Here is a 16574-nt window from a genome sequence, read left to right on the forward strand (position 1 = left end):
TCTTAATGCCTGACCGAGTCTGCGCTTCGAAATGGCATGCCTACAAAATAAGGTATTGGTTGCTTCTTCCAGAGGGCGGCTAAGCACAGTGAAAATGTCAATAAATCGTTGCGTTTTGCTCACGGTGGTGAGCGCCCATTGAAAATGTCTCAGCAAGAACTATGGAGCCAGGATGGTTCTAGTCTATTTAGCTTTCCTTTCAGCAGTGCCACAGTCACGTCATTATGAAAAACACCAAAGGTCTTTTTTTGTTGTTGTTGTACCCCCTGAAAAAAAAGACATGACATTTGAAGATGATATTCAGATTATAGCGACCACGACAACAACAACACACCCGAGGCTAGATTTTGGTTGCACACAGCCAAGATCATGTGGTGCAGAACGGCTTTTCTAGCAATGACATAGCGTAAGCACACACCTTTGTGTGTGTGTGTGTGTGTGTGTGTGTGTGTGTGTGTGTGTGTGTGGCTGACAGGACCAAACATTCACGAGAGTGCCACTCAAACGCCCTTACTGTGAGAGCTATGCCTCAAGTTTGTCACTGACAAGTTACAGCGCTACCTTTCTCGGGACTCATTTGCATTTTCATTGGCCCTTTTTTGTTTTGCCAAAGCCTTCCCCAAAGGTCAATAGGAACCAGTTGCTGTCTTCTTTATCAGCATGAGGCGACTCTCGAGTTCAACCGAGTAAGAAATAAGATTATCTTGATTGAAGCCAGTGTGCAAATCTGCCCTTTGAATCTCTTTTAGTGGCGTATTAACATCTAAGTGGGCAAAATCAATGCAAACAAGTCTTGAGTGGGATATTTTTCAATTTGCGGAGGCCCCACCCCCAACGTGGAATGGAAATGGAGCTTTAACACCTTTCACGTCACTTGATCTTAACATTTAATAGCCTCTCTTCGGGATATTAATCTGTTCCGTTGGAGCCTTGTTGTGGATAAGCAGCAAGGCGGCGGAAACACCTCGTTAACTTGCTGAGCACAAACCTTTGCGCACTTCAGGAGGAATGTGAGGAAACGCAGCCAAAAAGCAGAACAAATCTTATGCGTGGCCTAATTCCTCAGACTGTAATAATAAACACATGCAAATCTTTTCCATTACATCCCCAGCCCAACATTGACATTTACCCAAAGCGAAGCTGTTTGATCCTGAGTCAAATATCATTGCGTGCACATTAGGCAATATTGAAACGAACATAGAACTGTCGGCTTCCAAGATGACAGGAGATTCCCCCCACCCCCCACCCCTCTTCCAACTACCGCTTTTACTCCTGGCTCGGGGCTTGGCCATTACGTCACTGGTAGCATCTTGAGATCTGCCATCGTTCAACACCATTGACAAGATCTGAATGCAGTCGGAGGCTTTTAGCCGTGGCCTTTAAGAATGTCATCTGCACTTATCTGCGCCAAGATTTGCAATTGAACGTTCCGAGCTTGATGTGCATTTCTTGCATTCCAGATAAGGAGCCGTCGCGCAGGGAGATAACTTTGCCTTTGAAAATGTTTGAAAATATGTCCAGATGTCACACCTTCAATCATTTCACTTTGCTTCATCGTGTCATCGTGCCACCAAAGATCATCGGCTCCCTCTCATATATCCATCCCGTGAGCGCTCATTTTGTACTCCGACGGCTGCATTTTTCTCCCCAGATGAAACCTGATTTGCCCTTCAAATGCGGCTAAATAACACCAACGCTATCAAACCCATCTGTTCTATGTCAGCACAATATTTGTGTTGAATCTGGTGTAATGACGTCCTCTACTCCATCCTGAGGAGAGGAAGGCCAGAAAACGGCTGCAATTCAGAGCACTTCTCTCCCTCTCAAAGTAACGTAACGTGTGAACAAGGGCAGAAGACTGCATGGAAAGAGGTGGATGCCTCAGTGAGAAACACAGTAATTCCGGAAGATATCATTTCTATTCTATGACATATGTCTAATCTTTTCCCATCTCCTGTGCAGTCAGAGAAGGACTTGCGCTCCTGACAAGGTCAGACGGTCTCATGCAAGCTTTTTGTGGAAAGAACTCAGCACAACAAACCGCTTGATGCCTGCCTGTTCTTTGCACTCTAAAAACAGCTCGCAAGATTTGATTATGGACACCAAACCAGCCTTGAACGGCTGGGGCAGAGCCAGTGGCAGGGGTCAGTTGCAACTGCCCCAGAGCTAATGAAACTTAGAGAGAAAAATCGGATGTTTGAGGGTAGGATATTTAAAAAAAAAACCAAAACAAACACTGAACAAAACGCAGTCATTGTAAAGGGAGCTTTTGCTTGCAAGGTGAAAACGTTCATGTCCAATATGGAAAATATGAATGAGTGAGTTTGCCCTCAATGCTGTCTCCAGACCAAACGCTGAGTGTTTGACAAATGAATTCAAACACTCTCAGTTGGTACGTCCTTGCTCAGGTTTGACGGAAACAACGTGGAAGGGATTAGAAATCTTCAGAAAGAGAGGAAACTGAGGAGCTGAAAGTAAAGACCCGACTGAAAGCTTAGATAAGGAAACAAATCCACGAGGAGAGGAGATTAAGAAAAAAAAAACAGGGAACAAAGCTTAAAAAAAAAAACAGCAGATGACCCCTGTGGGGGAAAGGGAAGAAACAGGTACTAATGAAAGAAAGCAACGCACCGTGCTGGTCGTCAACTGCAGCTGCCTACATGACTGTACAACCTTGAAAAGTTGCAGAATAACTGCAAAATTCTTTCTCAGGAGGTGATTGCATTGTCCGACACAGAAAGGAAACGACTTCAAAATGAACAAAAAAAGCAAATCCAAATCAAGTTCGCTACAGTGAGCTGAATTTGACGGTCAATGGAAATAAATTCTGCTCGCCAGATCTTTGCTGGCCTCCATATGCCACATTGTGAAAAGCAGAATTGTGGGGAAGCTTGCATATCACGGTGGCTGCTTCAAGTCGCCCTGGCGTAGGACTCCTGGGTGCGGAGAAAGGAAACATTTTTTTCTTCAAGCCGACGGAAGAGCCAGTCAGGTTTATGAATACTGGGGCGGGGCAGAAGCTGGCCTTTATTATTGCCCTGCAAATTTAGGGTTTTTTTTCTGAAGAGAACGGACCAGTTGAGTTCCTATCATTCCTTTTAGCAGATGATACGTAGGTATCGGGCTAACCATATAATGTGCCAGATTACTGCTGGCTTGCTCAATTTCTACTATAGAGGCGGATGAGTGGGGCCAAGTGTATCTAAAACAAGGCAGACGTTTAAGCCACCCTCCAAAAAATCTTGCAAACTGATATGGTGAAAACCACTCTAACACTATTTTGTTACTGTAAGTCTCATTCGAACTGTGCGCAGGGGTGGAGTTTTCTTTCTTTTGGTATTTCACTAGACTTTGCGGCACCAGTAGAATAGCCCCTTCGTACCTTTGTGCATCGTTGAGGGATGGACATCGTCTTTTTCAGCCAATCCTAGTGGCTTTGCTCATTCGCATTATGCGGTGCTCGACATTGGGGAAACAGAAATAGACTCGCTCGGGTCCATGCATGAGATTGGCAGGTGAACTGTCAGCTTTCCCCTTGCTGATGATGAAGTCAACCATGCATGTGACGCAGGCAATTGGAAAGCGCTTTGCGCCCTCAATTGTACGTCTAGTGAGGCGTAGCACGTCCGCCAAATTCACGAGCAGAACTAGACTGAGCGCCGACTGCTTTCTGTTCCCAATTTGTCGAAAGAGTCGGGGCGAGGAAACACCGGGTGCCGAAACGGCCACAGAGGCACAACATGGCCCCAAACAAGCTAGACTATACTTGAGCTGCCATGAAATTGATGTTATGCCCGTTTTGACACCGAGCGCACGGCACCAATCTACCAAAACGGGGACTTATATCTCCGCACCTGAGTACTACTGTACATAGTACCACGACAGTGTTTGATCATGTATTCAACAACAAATGTCTGATTTCACTTTACAGGGTCTTTAAAGTAGAAAGAAATGCTTTCCTAAATTGGGCCTCAGGAGCAAGTTTGCACCTGTTGGCATCACACACACGTTGATGAGATGAGATGGAGAAAATGGTTAGAGAAAGGACAAATGCAGGCTTGGACACGCAGCGACTGTGTCTGTGTCAGACACAAGGGTCAAGAGCTGCTTCTCATTTTCCAAATGAAGCCAGGACAGGGAAATTGGCCAAAGAGAAGTGAGTTGGGGAACATAATATAGATGCAGGCTTAGACACGCAGCGACAAGGGACAAGAGCTGCTTCTCATTTTCCAAATGAAGCCAGGACAGGGAAATTGGCCAAAGAGAAGTGAGTTGGGGAACATAATATATGCACACTACAATTTGTTTTAGTTTTATGTATGGATGACCCATCCCATTATTATATTACAATATATCATCAAAGGCATTTCAATGAAAACATTTTCCATCAATACGCCAACTCCTCACTCTCAAATGGTGCGTGGTGTCTCACAGCTCAGCGTGATTGCGACATACCCGTGGTGCATGAAAGCATTACATACATAGTGGGGAACATAATATATACACACTACAATTTGTTTTATGTATGGATGACATAAAATTATTTACATCCCATTATTACGTTACAATATATCATAAAAGGCATTTCAATGAAAGCATTTTCCATCAATACGCCAACTGCTCACTCTCAAATGGTGGGAGGTGTCTTGCAGATCAGCGTGATTGTGACATACCCGTGGTGCATGAAAGCATTACATACATACATACAAAAGTAGAACTAGACTCGTTAAAGGAAGAGGCCCTGGATTTGATGATGAACCATGGAGGTGTCTTGCAGATCAGCGTGATTGTGACATACCCGTGGTGCATGAAAGCATTACATACATACATACATACATACATACATACAAAAGTAGAAATAGACTCATTAAAGGAAGAGGCCCTGGATTTGATGATGAACCATATTTAGATTGGAAACAATGGCTATTCAGGGAGAGAGAAGAGAATCCCATGGCTACAGTGGCCATGGGAGCAAAATGTGCTGAATGATGAATGCTGGGCTCCGGTGAGTTTTCCCACAGAAGATGGTTTCTATTAGCCGTTTCACAGGGGGATAATGACATGATTACGATGTGAAAGCATAATAAGGTTCAGCAGGCAGCCCTCCTTTGACGCTGCCCCCTCCAGTAGACTGAAAGGCTTCTGTCGCCATCGAAGGTGTAAGGAAGATGGCTAATGTGTTTTCCCGTGAGGGCAACCCGGCCTCTGCAAAAAGTTCATCAGCGCCGAAGTTTTCTACGAGGCCTCCCACACGTTTGCCCGCGCCTGGCTGAAGTGCCCTTCAGCCAGGCAGCAATCATCCTATTTCGAGGACCGACCTTTTTCAAACAGGCTTTTGTCCAACGCAACCTTCGCTTGCAATTACGCTGCCTTGATGACGCTTCATTTGGGATTTTTGTTTATGACTTACCTGGCCAAAGGTTTGTGTAAGCAGTTGCATTAACCTCAAGGACAACTTGAGCCCTGCAAAGCATCCCTTTTGAACGTTTGCACATTTCGGAATCTATGGAACAAATTACACGGCTCTTCTAATTCATGACCTTTGGCACAACCTTAACAGCATCTTTCAGACCTTTTTTAATTTCATTTTAATTGTAAAAACATGAGTCGTGAACCTCGTTATGATTATAATTCCCGACCTCCTCGGCACTCTGATTGCACAAACTCCTCTCACCTGAAATCCCATCGAGGTGTCAAGCACAACTACAGAGGAGCGATGGGGGACAAATCTTTGGAAAAATCAGATGTTCGCTCCTCGGCGCTGTCATTTCACAAAGACGTCACTTCAAGATGATGTCACACGAAAGACGTGTAGCAAAAAATTACTCCCATTATTACTTCCATCAAGAGTGTCACACATCCCAACTCTGATCGTTAGTGGGCTTCCCACACTCCTCATCAGACCCGTCCCCAAAGGCCAGACATGGAGGGGTGCGTAAAAACACACACACACACACTCGAGTCACAGATCTCTCAAAACAAACTTTGGTTATTTTATCATCGTAGCTATTTTTGTGCTGCGCAATATTCATCTTGAGTTGCTTATTACTAAGATATTTCAAATATCAAGAAATCATGGTGTGAATGCGTTTGAGCTCCAACAGCCTATCAGGGCCTTACTGAAAATAATGTTCAGTGCAGACCTGTCCACGACAAATAGCTCAATGTTGGCATGCAAGAGTCCCACACATTTTTCAAAAGGAATCTGCAGGGTTTTATTATTATTATTTTTGTTTTGAGTGTGGTATCGTGTAATGTGGCATGACATGTCTGTGAAACGTGTACAATTGTATTCGTAATTAATGAGAGCCAAGGACAGCCCTGGTAGATTGTCGCATGGGACAGTGGAAAGTCAACATATGCATAATACATCATTAATATGTCCAAAACCTGCAAATCGCTTGTTGCCAAAATGTTTGTGGACATCTCTACCTATGCCCGCATAAGCCTCTAAAAATATCACCCCAATATTTTGTGTTTTATGGACGACGCATTTCTCTCATTTAGTGACAGCTTTGGACTGAATGCCTCTATGAAATGGAAAACGCATTTTAATCCGTAACACTTGTAATGCGATCATTCTAATCTTTTCAGAGGTTATTGTGAGCATAAGTTGTCATGTCAACATAAATTTCTGTGGCGAGTGATCACAGTTTTTGGACGGTAGGTGACATTTCTTTTTTGCACATGACGCGTCCAGACTCTCCGTGGCACAATCACAGTATGGCAACTCGGCAACTCAAATACCATTTCAATCAATTTCATTAAACACACGCGCAGACGCGCGTGCGCGCGTGCGCACGCACACGCACACACACACACACATGCGCGTGCGCGCGCACGCGCACGCACACACACACACACACACACACACACACAAAAGAGCCGCGAGATAAAACAACATGTATGAAAACTGTCATATGCTCAGAAATCACATTGTCCCAGACTTTCACGTTTGACACCAGTACTGTAGACCAGAAGCAGGAAATGGGTCTACAGCACAGTTGTCAAAGTCAAGGCCCAGATCTGGCCTGCCACCTCCTTTTATGTGGCCCGCGAAAGCAAATCAAGCATGTCAAGTTCCATGATGCTTGCTAAAGTCTGAACCAAACTTTCAAATTGTCATATGTAATCCACAGTAACAGTCATTATTCTTGACTTCTGGTTTTAAAACTAGTTGTCCATAAATTTGTTGTGTGCTGTGTGTATGATATGTGGAGGTGATTAAACATTTATATGGTTTCCCAAAATTCACGTGGCCCACGACAAAAAAAAAAGAGTTTGACACCCTTGGTCTAAAGTATGTCCTTGTTCATGTGAAAAAGAGGCAAAATGTCTCGTTCAGACCGAACTGAATAACATTTTTGGATTCCAAAAATGCAGGCTCAGACAAAGTGTGATAAAAATATTTACGAAAGACAATCGCACCGGCCAAGTATAAACTGAAATCACTGGTCACAAGGTGCCAAGAAAAACAATAAGCACTTGCAAAGGCAAGGTTCAATACAACATGGAGAATACACAAATGAAATATCAAAAGTCCAACAAAATGATAAACAATGATCAAGAGTAACAATTGAATAACAAAACTACTTACAATCAAGGATCTATGAACAAAACGAGGGCAACTATGAATAGTAGCAACAGCAAGGTCAATAATCCAACAAGGACCAAGCAGCTTGTCAGTCCTTAAATAGAGAGCCAGGCTTGATGGGGAAATGTGGCACAGGTGCGCCTACTGGAGGGAAATGCCCTTCACTCCAGCTGGAGCTGAAACACAATCAAGACAGAACATGACACAAGAAGTCTCAAAAAGTCCTTTGCCGGTGGTTTTTCAGGACAACACACATGAATATTAAAATCCCCCATGAGGAGGATATGTTCATATCTGAGCCTGATTTCGGCAAGAAATCTTGAAAAGTCATTCAAAGAGTCCTTATTGTATTAAGGAGGACAATAAATGTTCGCTATCATTTCTTTTGAATAACAGATACTTAACGATAGCATGTCGGCCTCACAGCGCAGAGGCCTGGGGTTCGATTCTTCTTTCCTGTGGAGTGTTTTCCACGTGCTTGGGTGTGTGGGTATTCTGATTTCCTCCTACATTCCAAATACATGCATGGTAGGCTGAATAACCTCTAAATTGTCCCTAAGTGTGGATGGTTGTTTGTCTTTATGTGCCCTGCTAATGGCTGGCAACCAGTCGAGGCTGTACCCCGCCGTCTGCCCGAAGACAGCGGGGATAGATGCTCCAAGCATGCCCGCGACCTTCCTGAGGAGAAGCGGTTCATATGATGGCTGGATGGATATAAGTGAAGGCGATTTGAGCCCATTTATTCCAGAAGAGTCTGGTGTCCAAAAAGTAGCTCTCAGTTTCAAAAGCCCCTGTTGAAGTGACTTGTAAATGTGTATGCTACATTCTTGTGCATGTGGAATGTATAAAAGTGTTGCATCATCCAAACTTGATTTTCCTGACCAAATGTATTTTAATTGACAAAATTATGTCCTTATTACTACAATCATGTATTGCGTAGTAACCACGAGCCAGTGCAATTAAGAACAAACATTTGCCAAAATGAAACAGACTGAGCAAAACTCAAATAACCAAAGAATGATGGTAGGAGAAGATGAATTTGAAGTCCGTCTGGTGCACGCTCAATTTTCTCTGTCGAGGAGCGAAGGCTTCAGCAAAGGGAGTGATTCCTCAAGTTTAGCTCGTTGAGTGGAACCTCCTCCATGATTGAGGTGCTCCTCAGCACGGTGGAGTGAGTGAGAACAAGTCCCAGGTCGCTGAAATAAAATCCACCCAAAACGTCAACAAATGCCTTTATTAGGCTATCCCACTTCCTCGGCCCCAAACCGTCCATCACCATGCGCTCAACGACTTTTGGAATACATTAAAATAAATTACAGCTGATTGGCTGCGCAAGCGTCACTTGGTGACTTATGTTGTTTGTCATTCTCTGTTTCACGAGCTGCTGCAGCCTGCAGGTGATGATGCACAGCAGAATCAGAAGCAAGCACGGCAGCATGGTGCGGCTCTTTCCCACGAAAGCTCCACACTCTCTTGGCTTTTTTTTTTCTTCTCTACACAGCAAACATAAAGAGGTTTCAAATTTCAGACTTCAGATTTCTGCTAACGCTTCGACAGGACTGTGTGCACTTTGAGCGCACTTCAATACACAAAGAGATCAGACAATGAGGCACACTTGGACAGGACACGAGTGGCAAGTGAGAGCTGACTGGAGGAGATGAGAGGAACAGGAGCAGATCATGACAGGGCACAGGTGAAACGAATAACAAAACACAAGTTGCAGGCATGAGGGACACACACACACACACACACACACACACACACACACACACACACAGACACACACACACACACACACACATACTGCAAACATAGCATCTCTGTCTTAACACATCTGACTGGCATTTGTCATTTTCAGGTGATGCATACTTTCAATGAAAATGGTGGACCACCAAAATTCCGACTTTACCAATAAAAGAAGACTCAGCTACAATTAACACTGGGAGAGGCGTTTTCGTCCTCGTAGCACATGAGCACAAAGACAAAGGTCGTTCTTAGACATAATTTAGATATCCCTGTTTGCTTGATATCTTTCCGAGCCGCATCTCTTTCGAAAACAATCCCATCACACACCTTTCACCGAGCATTGACCTCATCATATCCGTCTCCGCCTGAGGAGAGGGCGCCCTTGAAGAGCCGAGAACCTCTGAAGACCCCGATTCCCTTAAGTCACATTGCAAAGGCCACTTGTGACTAGGTCACCGCCGGGGTCATCTTTAATCCTTGCATGTCCAAAATCAATCCTTTTCAGGAACCCCCCCCCACCCCCTCAAAAAAAAAAACAAAAAAAAACATTGTAAGTGACGCAATACAAAAAAATGATTCGCTGAATCTGCTGTCTCAAAGCTGGAAATGATTCTGCCCACCACTTTACCTTCGTGGTCGGTGCCTCCACCTGTCACCAAACACGGTTGTCCCTTTTGAACAAAACAGGCTCACTCAAGTGGATCTTTTCACTTGTTATCGTCATGATTCTGAGACGCGCTTCAACTCATTCAAACTCAGCAGCACAAAGGCTCGGTGTTGTCTTCAGCGGCTCAAGTAGTGCACGGGCACGTACGCTGTCGAGTCGGGCCATCAAGTTTCACTCCGCCCCGCCATTTTGAGGTGAGGACGAGCTCACTTGCTCCTCTAATTATTTCTGCTCGTCTCCCCCTCTCGCATGCTGTCGCCCTGGCACTCTCATCCCAAGCACGGGTGTCGATCCTCCAGGGCACGGAGAGCTTTTTGGTGGGCATCTGCGGATGCGTGGGAATAGACGGCGATGTGCCACTGAACATCCCCAAATGGAGAGAATTCAAGCAAAGGAGGTCGTATTGGGCACTCGAGCGTGTCTGATGGAGCGAGAAAACAAGCCAGTTACTTTTCATGAGCCACATGACACACATGACTTCCCATGAGCTCAGCGTTTCCACGTGTTAGCGGTCAGCCTCGTGGGCAGCGGATGCCATTTATGCAGCGGTGTGATTCAGCGTGGCATTCAAAGGCTAGATTACAATCCGTGTCTTCCTCCTGTAAAAGGCGCGCACGAGAACGCCATCGTCCGCAGCCGTGCAAGCCAGTCGTCGTCTAGATCGGGAGAAGCAGTGGCCCTAATAGGCAGCACAAAGCCTCCACACACAAACTCGGTCTGCCGGTGGCACATACCTTCCAACAAAGCCCAAATGTATTTTTCGAGTGGCAGATTAAGGACACTGGTCAGAGCGGCTCTGCATTGTCGGCACAGAAAAGTAGGCTAAATGTGCGTCGAGACGATAATTCACGCATTTTTAGAATAGTCGGTAGACAAAAGAGCCATTTTGTTTTGGCTTTTGCGGAGCGTGTTTCACAGATTGTTAATTATGGGCAGCGTAATCGCATTAAGTCCTTTAGCTGTCCGCTCTTCCTCAAGCATTACTCAAGACGCAGAAGTTCAAGGCCTTCTCCTTTTTTGGACATTCCAACTAATCCCTCATGCACATCATGATAAAAAGCCACTCCCGTATATGATGTTCATGCAATCCAATTTGATCAGAGAGGGGGGAGTCTATCCATGTCCGACTATCAGGTCATACTTACAGCTGGAACAAATAGGATAAAAGAGTGTTGGGGTATTTTAAGACACTGAGTATGTTTCTCTGGATCGTGAGCTGATTCCGGCTGCCCTCTAACAAATTCAGCTGCTTGAAAGAAACAAGTCTTCCCTTCTCATTCCTCCAGTAAATAGTGAGAGTGACTAACAGTGGGTGCAGAGGAAAGTATCAATTGGTTTTTAAATTCCGTCTTTGACTTTTAGTAAATGTCAAGACGAGAGCAAATATTGCTGCACTAGGCCGTTTGCATGGCTCCTTGATTTTGCATGCTGGCTAAGCTTCCTTCTTTTTTAGACACGCAATTGCAATCAACACCACGTTTCACCTGTGACACACACACACACACACACACACAGCGGTATTCATGACAAGTGATGTTCAGTAGGAGTGTGCGGCTTGAAAAATGACTGTGCTTTTTATTTTTCCAGCACATCGGGTTTTTGAGATATTTTCACTTGAATCTGACCTATAAAAAGCTTGTGCAATATGGATTTTACCACCCGCTGTAATTTATAGCTGTGATGTTTCAGAAAAAACAAAAACTTGCACTTGTTTCTGAAGAACTACTGATCAGTGTGCAGAAACAACATCTAACTGTGTTTTGAATAACTTATTTTTCATTTTCTTGCAGTTTCACAATCATGCCAAGAAAGTGTCAAAATAGTCCAGACTTGTTTTGTTTTGTTTGTGGAGGCTTTACCTTTAAAGTTCAAAGACAAGCAATCACAGCAGATGTGACAAAAATGTATCCAGACAAACCGTATTTCAATTGTTCATAAAAAAACTCCCACCGCGGCCTCCTCTTTGTCCGCCATGTTTGTTTCCTCTGAAGTCACACTTAATCTCAAGAGGTTTTCCCTTCTGGCCTGGGAATATTTGTGGATAAAAAGGATTCATGTGTGTGATGTGTTGGCTTTGCCGCATGGCTGCACAACTGTGATACCAGTGATTTTTTTTTTCTTGCCATATGCGTGGACTCTCCCGTTTTGGAAGTCTGTCGGCAATGTTAAAAGTCTTGCCGTGTGAACCAGGTTTAAGGAGCACTTCCCTCCACGACTGTCATTTTTGCCTTGTAAATGTGAACGGTTTTACCTTGAAACACAGAATGACGATTGCATCCCCAAATCTTGACTCAGAGTCAAGTCCTGTTCCACGTGACGCTTCAATGCCTGCCTGCACCACTATCCCCTGAAGATGGACTTACTTGACACTCAGATTCTAGGTATGAACCTCTTCTCTTTTCCCAGAAACACTTCAATGAGCTTGTAACTTTCCAAAGAAAAAGCAGAACTCCTTACATTGAGATTGCAAGAAAACAACTTGCCGGAGAAAGATGTGGTGGTTAGCCATTCCAGAAAGCGCGACATTGGCTTGTCAACAATGATTGGACCGCTGTACTGCTGTCATGATGTCATAAGTTTATTTCAACAATTGGGAGAGGAGATCATTGCAAGTGAGTGGTGCCTCTTCCTGGATTCGTGGAAAAGAAGCGTCAAAGCTGCCCTTCTCCCCAATGCTCGTATAAAACCGACGCTTCCCGTAGCTCACTCTGTGCATTTAAAGGAATGCTATGGCCCTTTTGAAGTCCTCCTCAATGCCATTCAGGCTAGTGAATACAAATGGAACCTCTGCAGAGACCTTTAGCGCATGGGCATTGTAATGGGAAGGATGCAAGGATGGCTGCTGCTTTGTCTGTCTTTGGGATTGTCAGGCAATTGCACAAGGCTTATGTCAGAAGAGACGGGCCAGCAAGAGACTCAGATATACCAGGAAACGCACAGATCATAAGTGTCCCTTATGTTGAGCATGAAGGTCTATACATGCTTAACAACGGGCTGTCGTATGTCTTTGAAAGTCCATTTTCTACACTCACACCTTGATATTTTTTTTTGTTCTTCCTGCAAACCTCGGTTGCGCTCAGTGATGAACAAGGTGAACGATTTGTCCAGAATATTCAAGCAATGGAGGCCCACCGCCAAGGTTTTTGGAACAAAGGAATAATGGGTTACTGTTGCTGGAAGCTGTAACGTGATGGTCCAAGCCGTGCTTACCAACCAAAATCATAAACAACACTTTTCAAGGTATTCAGTCATTTCCTTACCAGTAAAGAAACCATGCATGCAATTTTGTGCGTGGTTAGGGCGGCTCAAAGGGTTTGTTTCAAACAACCAGAACATGAGTCGCGAAAGCGTATTCAAGATGTGAAAATGTGACCCTCATTAAGATAAAACCACCGTTTGCAATTGCGTATGTTTTATGTGTCGTATTATGTGTAACTTTTGGCTTTGGAATCGTAGTTTTGGGGTTTTTTTTGTAATTGCATGACAAGTATTGTGAAGCAACGACATGAGAATGCACAGCATACTTTGAAAAAAAAAAGTTTGGCTTATCCATAAAGATTACCGGTAGTTTATGTTTACTACAAAGTGCATTTTGAAAGCCTGAAAAAAATTAGAGCAGGCTCGGAATCAGCCCAAAACAATCATCTAAAAAAGGTTACTTGCATCTTTCATGAAAACATAGGTAAAATTTGTTGAGCAGTGCTGTTTTAGCAATCATTTTGGTTTGGAAATGATTCATCCACATGTTGCGTTCATGAGCCCTTCTTGATGGGAGCTTGATTTGAAATTGTTTAAGCAACATGAGCCGGAGCATTTGCAAGTATTGAGGCTTCAGACACGGATTTGGTTTGATAAGACATACAAATCAGACTCATTTGAAGAATAAGAATAATAACACTCATTTAACTAAAAAATACAACATTGGCGCGAACTTCATAAATGTTAAACTTGAAACAAATGAAAGTTGTGTGGCGTACTGCTGTACTCATAAGTCTGGGGGAAGCGCTAGATGCACATTTTATTGGGAAGAAAGCGCTGATACAGTTTCTTTTCTCAGGTATGTCTCCGAGTGCTAGTCGATTCATCTTCTTCATGGCGTCAGTACCATCGACAATCAATGAAAGCAATGCCCATCATGACATTTGCTGCAAAATGTGAACCTACCGTAACCTCTTCCAGTTGGATGTGGAGATATTAGCCTCTTAATGGTTGATGCCAACAGTGAAGTTTTTACTTTGAGAAGCTCTCATGACTCCATACGGGGCACTTGGTTTATATAAAGCACCCACTGAGAACAATGTTTTTAGCCCAAAAAGAACAGAAGTGGTCAAAAACAATGGCAACATAAGATGGCTGCCCACTGGCTTCAGCCGATTATTTACCGGTTCATATATGGCTACATGGAGTGGCTGAACGTGGGGGTGGACCTAAACATTTGAGTCCACATGCGCACTCTCTCTAAATTGATCAAAATGACTCAAAACATGCTCTTATATCATGCTGGAGGAACATTTTTTTTAAAGTTGCAATTAGTAAAATGATACGCACGCTATGAGAGTCCCAACAATAGAGGGCTCCGTCCTTTTAGCAATTACACATATTCGTGTATGGCTTGTTTATAACAGTCCTCCAATATGGCCGCCACTAGTGCATTGTGGGTAATTGCTAAAAGGACGGAGCCCTCTATACCTATGAGGAGGACATTTTTTATTTCGTTGGTCCGGCTCAGAGTTCTTCTGTGAACATGTGGTACCGCACCCATCCCACCCATTTCCACATGGAGGCCATCTTTTGACCACAACTTTTTGACACCAATGCCCCACAGACTCAGAACTAATCTCGATTCCGCCATTTATTTGGGCCCCGGAACACGTTCAATGTGCTTCCGTGGCACTACGACCCACCCTTCACCCAGACCATTTCCATCAAACATTCCAGTCAAATGTTTAGCTCCACCCCCAATTAGTCCAACCCCCGAACTGTGGGCTGCAATTGTTTTGGGCAGGGAAAATCTGTATTGTCTATCTGGAAACATGAATGTCTCATCTAATGTCTAATTCAGATACAGTAATCCCTCATTTATCGCGGTTAATGGGGACCAAAACCACCCGCAATAAACAAAAATCCGCGAAGTAGCGTCCAATTAACATAAACCAGTTAAAAAAAAAACTTTTTTTTTAAAAATTTTTTTTTATATGTTTGAAAAAATCCGTGATGCACTGAACCCGTGATAAACGAACTGCGAAGTAGCGAGGGATCACTGTATTGCTACTAAATTCGGAATATGGCTGCAGTTCAAGGGCTCAAGAGAGGGACATCAGCAGGGCCGTGTCAACACAAATGTGCCATACATCCAATGAGGCCTCATCTGCCCATCACTCATCTTTGCGTGAACACCTGCAGCTTGCAATCCACACACACACACACACACACACACACACACACACACACACACACACACAGACTTCCAACCTAGTTTGCGGCATTATAGGCTGTTGCAGATGAGATTCCCATCAATTAAACAAAGTCACACCATTGTTTCTTTATATTTTGAATTTCTGTCTGTGAGTACGCCCTTAAAATGAATGTCTGGTCCACAGACAATGATAAAAAGCTTCCATCTCCACTTGACGCCATGTCACTTTGCATGTCAATGTAAACATGGCAAAGACAGACGACTGTTGGGTCGGAAAAAAGATGGGCTGCTCTTCTTCAATGACATGTTGGATTAAACAGACAGTATCAGTCTTGTTTTACGCATGAGGTAGAAAGTGAGTTTGGGCTCCAACGACTCAGTGCATTCAAACACTCCTAGCGCAGTTGCAGTCGTCACAGGACTAGCTGCCCGGATTAAATCACACGGCCCCAATTAAAGTGAGATTTACTGACATCAGTCACAGTTCATAGCAGTGATTACACTCAAGCTGTTAAGAGAGGGGGTGACAGTAAGCTTATGGCTACTGGCACCGAGAGGAAGTCTCGATTTGTCTCACTTTGCCTCTTGAACCTCCTTGCCTTTGCTAACGGCATAATGTCACATTTGGGTCCACGTGATTCTCGGAGCAATTTGAATAATTAGCTCAATCGGACCTGTTGTCTTGATTGGAATGTAAAAACGAAAAAGCACTCGCCTCGAAAGCCTGAGACCCATTCCATCGCATCTGCAGATTATGTTATCCATGTTTATAAAACCATCAATTCACTCACATGAAGCAATTTCCATCCATAAGAAAGGGCCTCAATATTCACCTTGCAGGGACATAATAAGGATGGGACATTTAAGCATACATTTGTAATAATGGGATTGCTCTGTCCTTGAATGCTTCTCCAATGGATCTTGTACTGCAGATGCTCCAGGGCATGCAGCAAGAGTCAGAGCAAAATGCACGGGGACCATAAACGGAAGCTAATAATGTGACCTGGGCAGTCGGCCCTCTTTTGGCTTTATTTTTTCTACGGAGGCTGTCAGCAACCTTGTGAGTTGTCAGCGGCCCTCGGCACTGATGGGACTGAAAACAGCAACGGGAACGGAAACAATTAAATGTAGCGACGTTTCATCAGTCGTAG

The sequence above is a fragment of the Hippocampus comes genome, unplaced genomic scaffold (genome assembly GCF_001891065.2).
Source record: "Hippocampus comes isolate QL1 unplaced genomic scaffold, H_comes_QL1_v1.1 scaffold124, whole genome shotgun sequence".
Taxonomy (NCBI): Eukaryota; Metazoa; Chordata; class Actinopteri; order Syngnathiformes; family Syngnathidae; genus Hippocampus; species Hippocampus comes.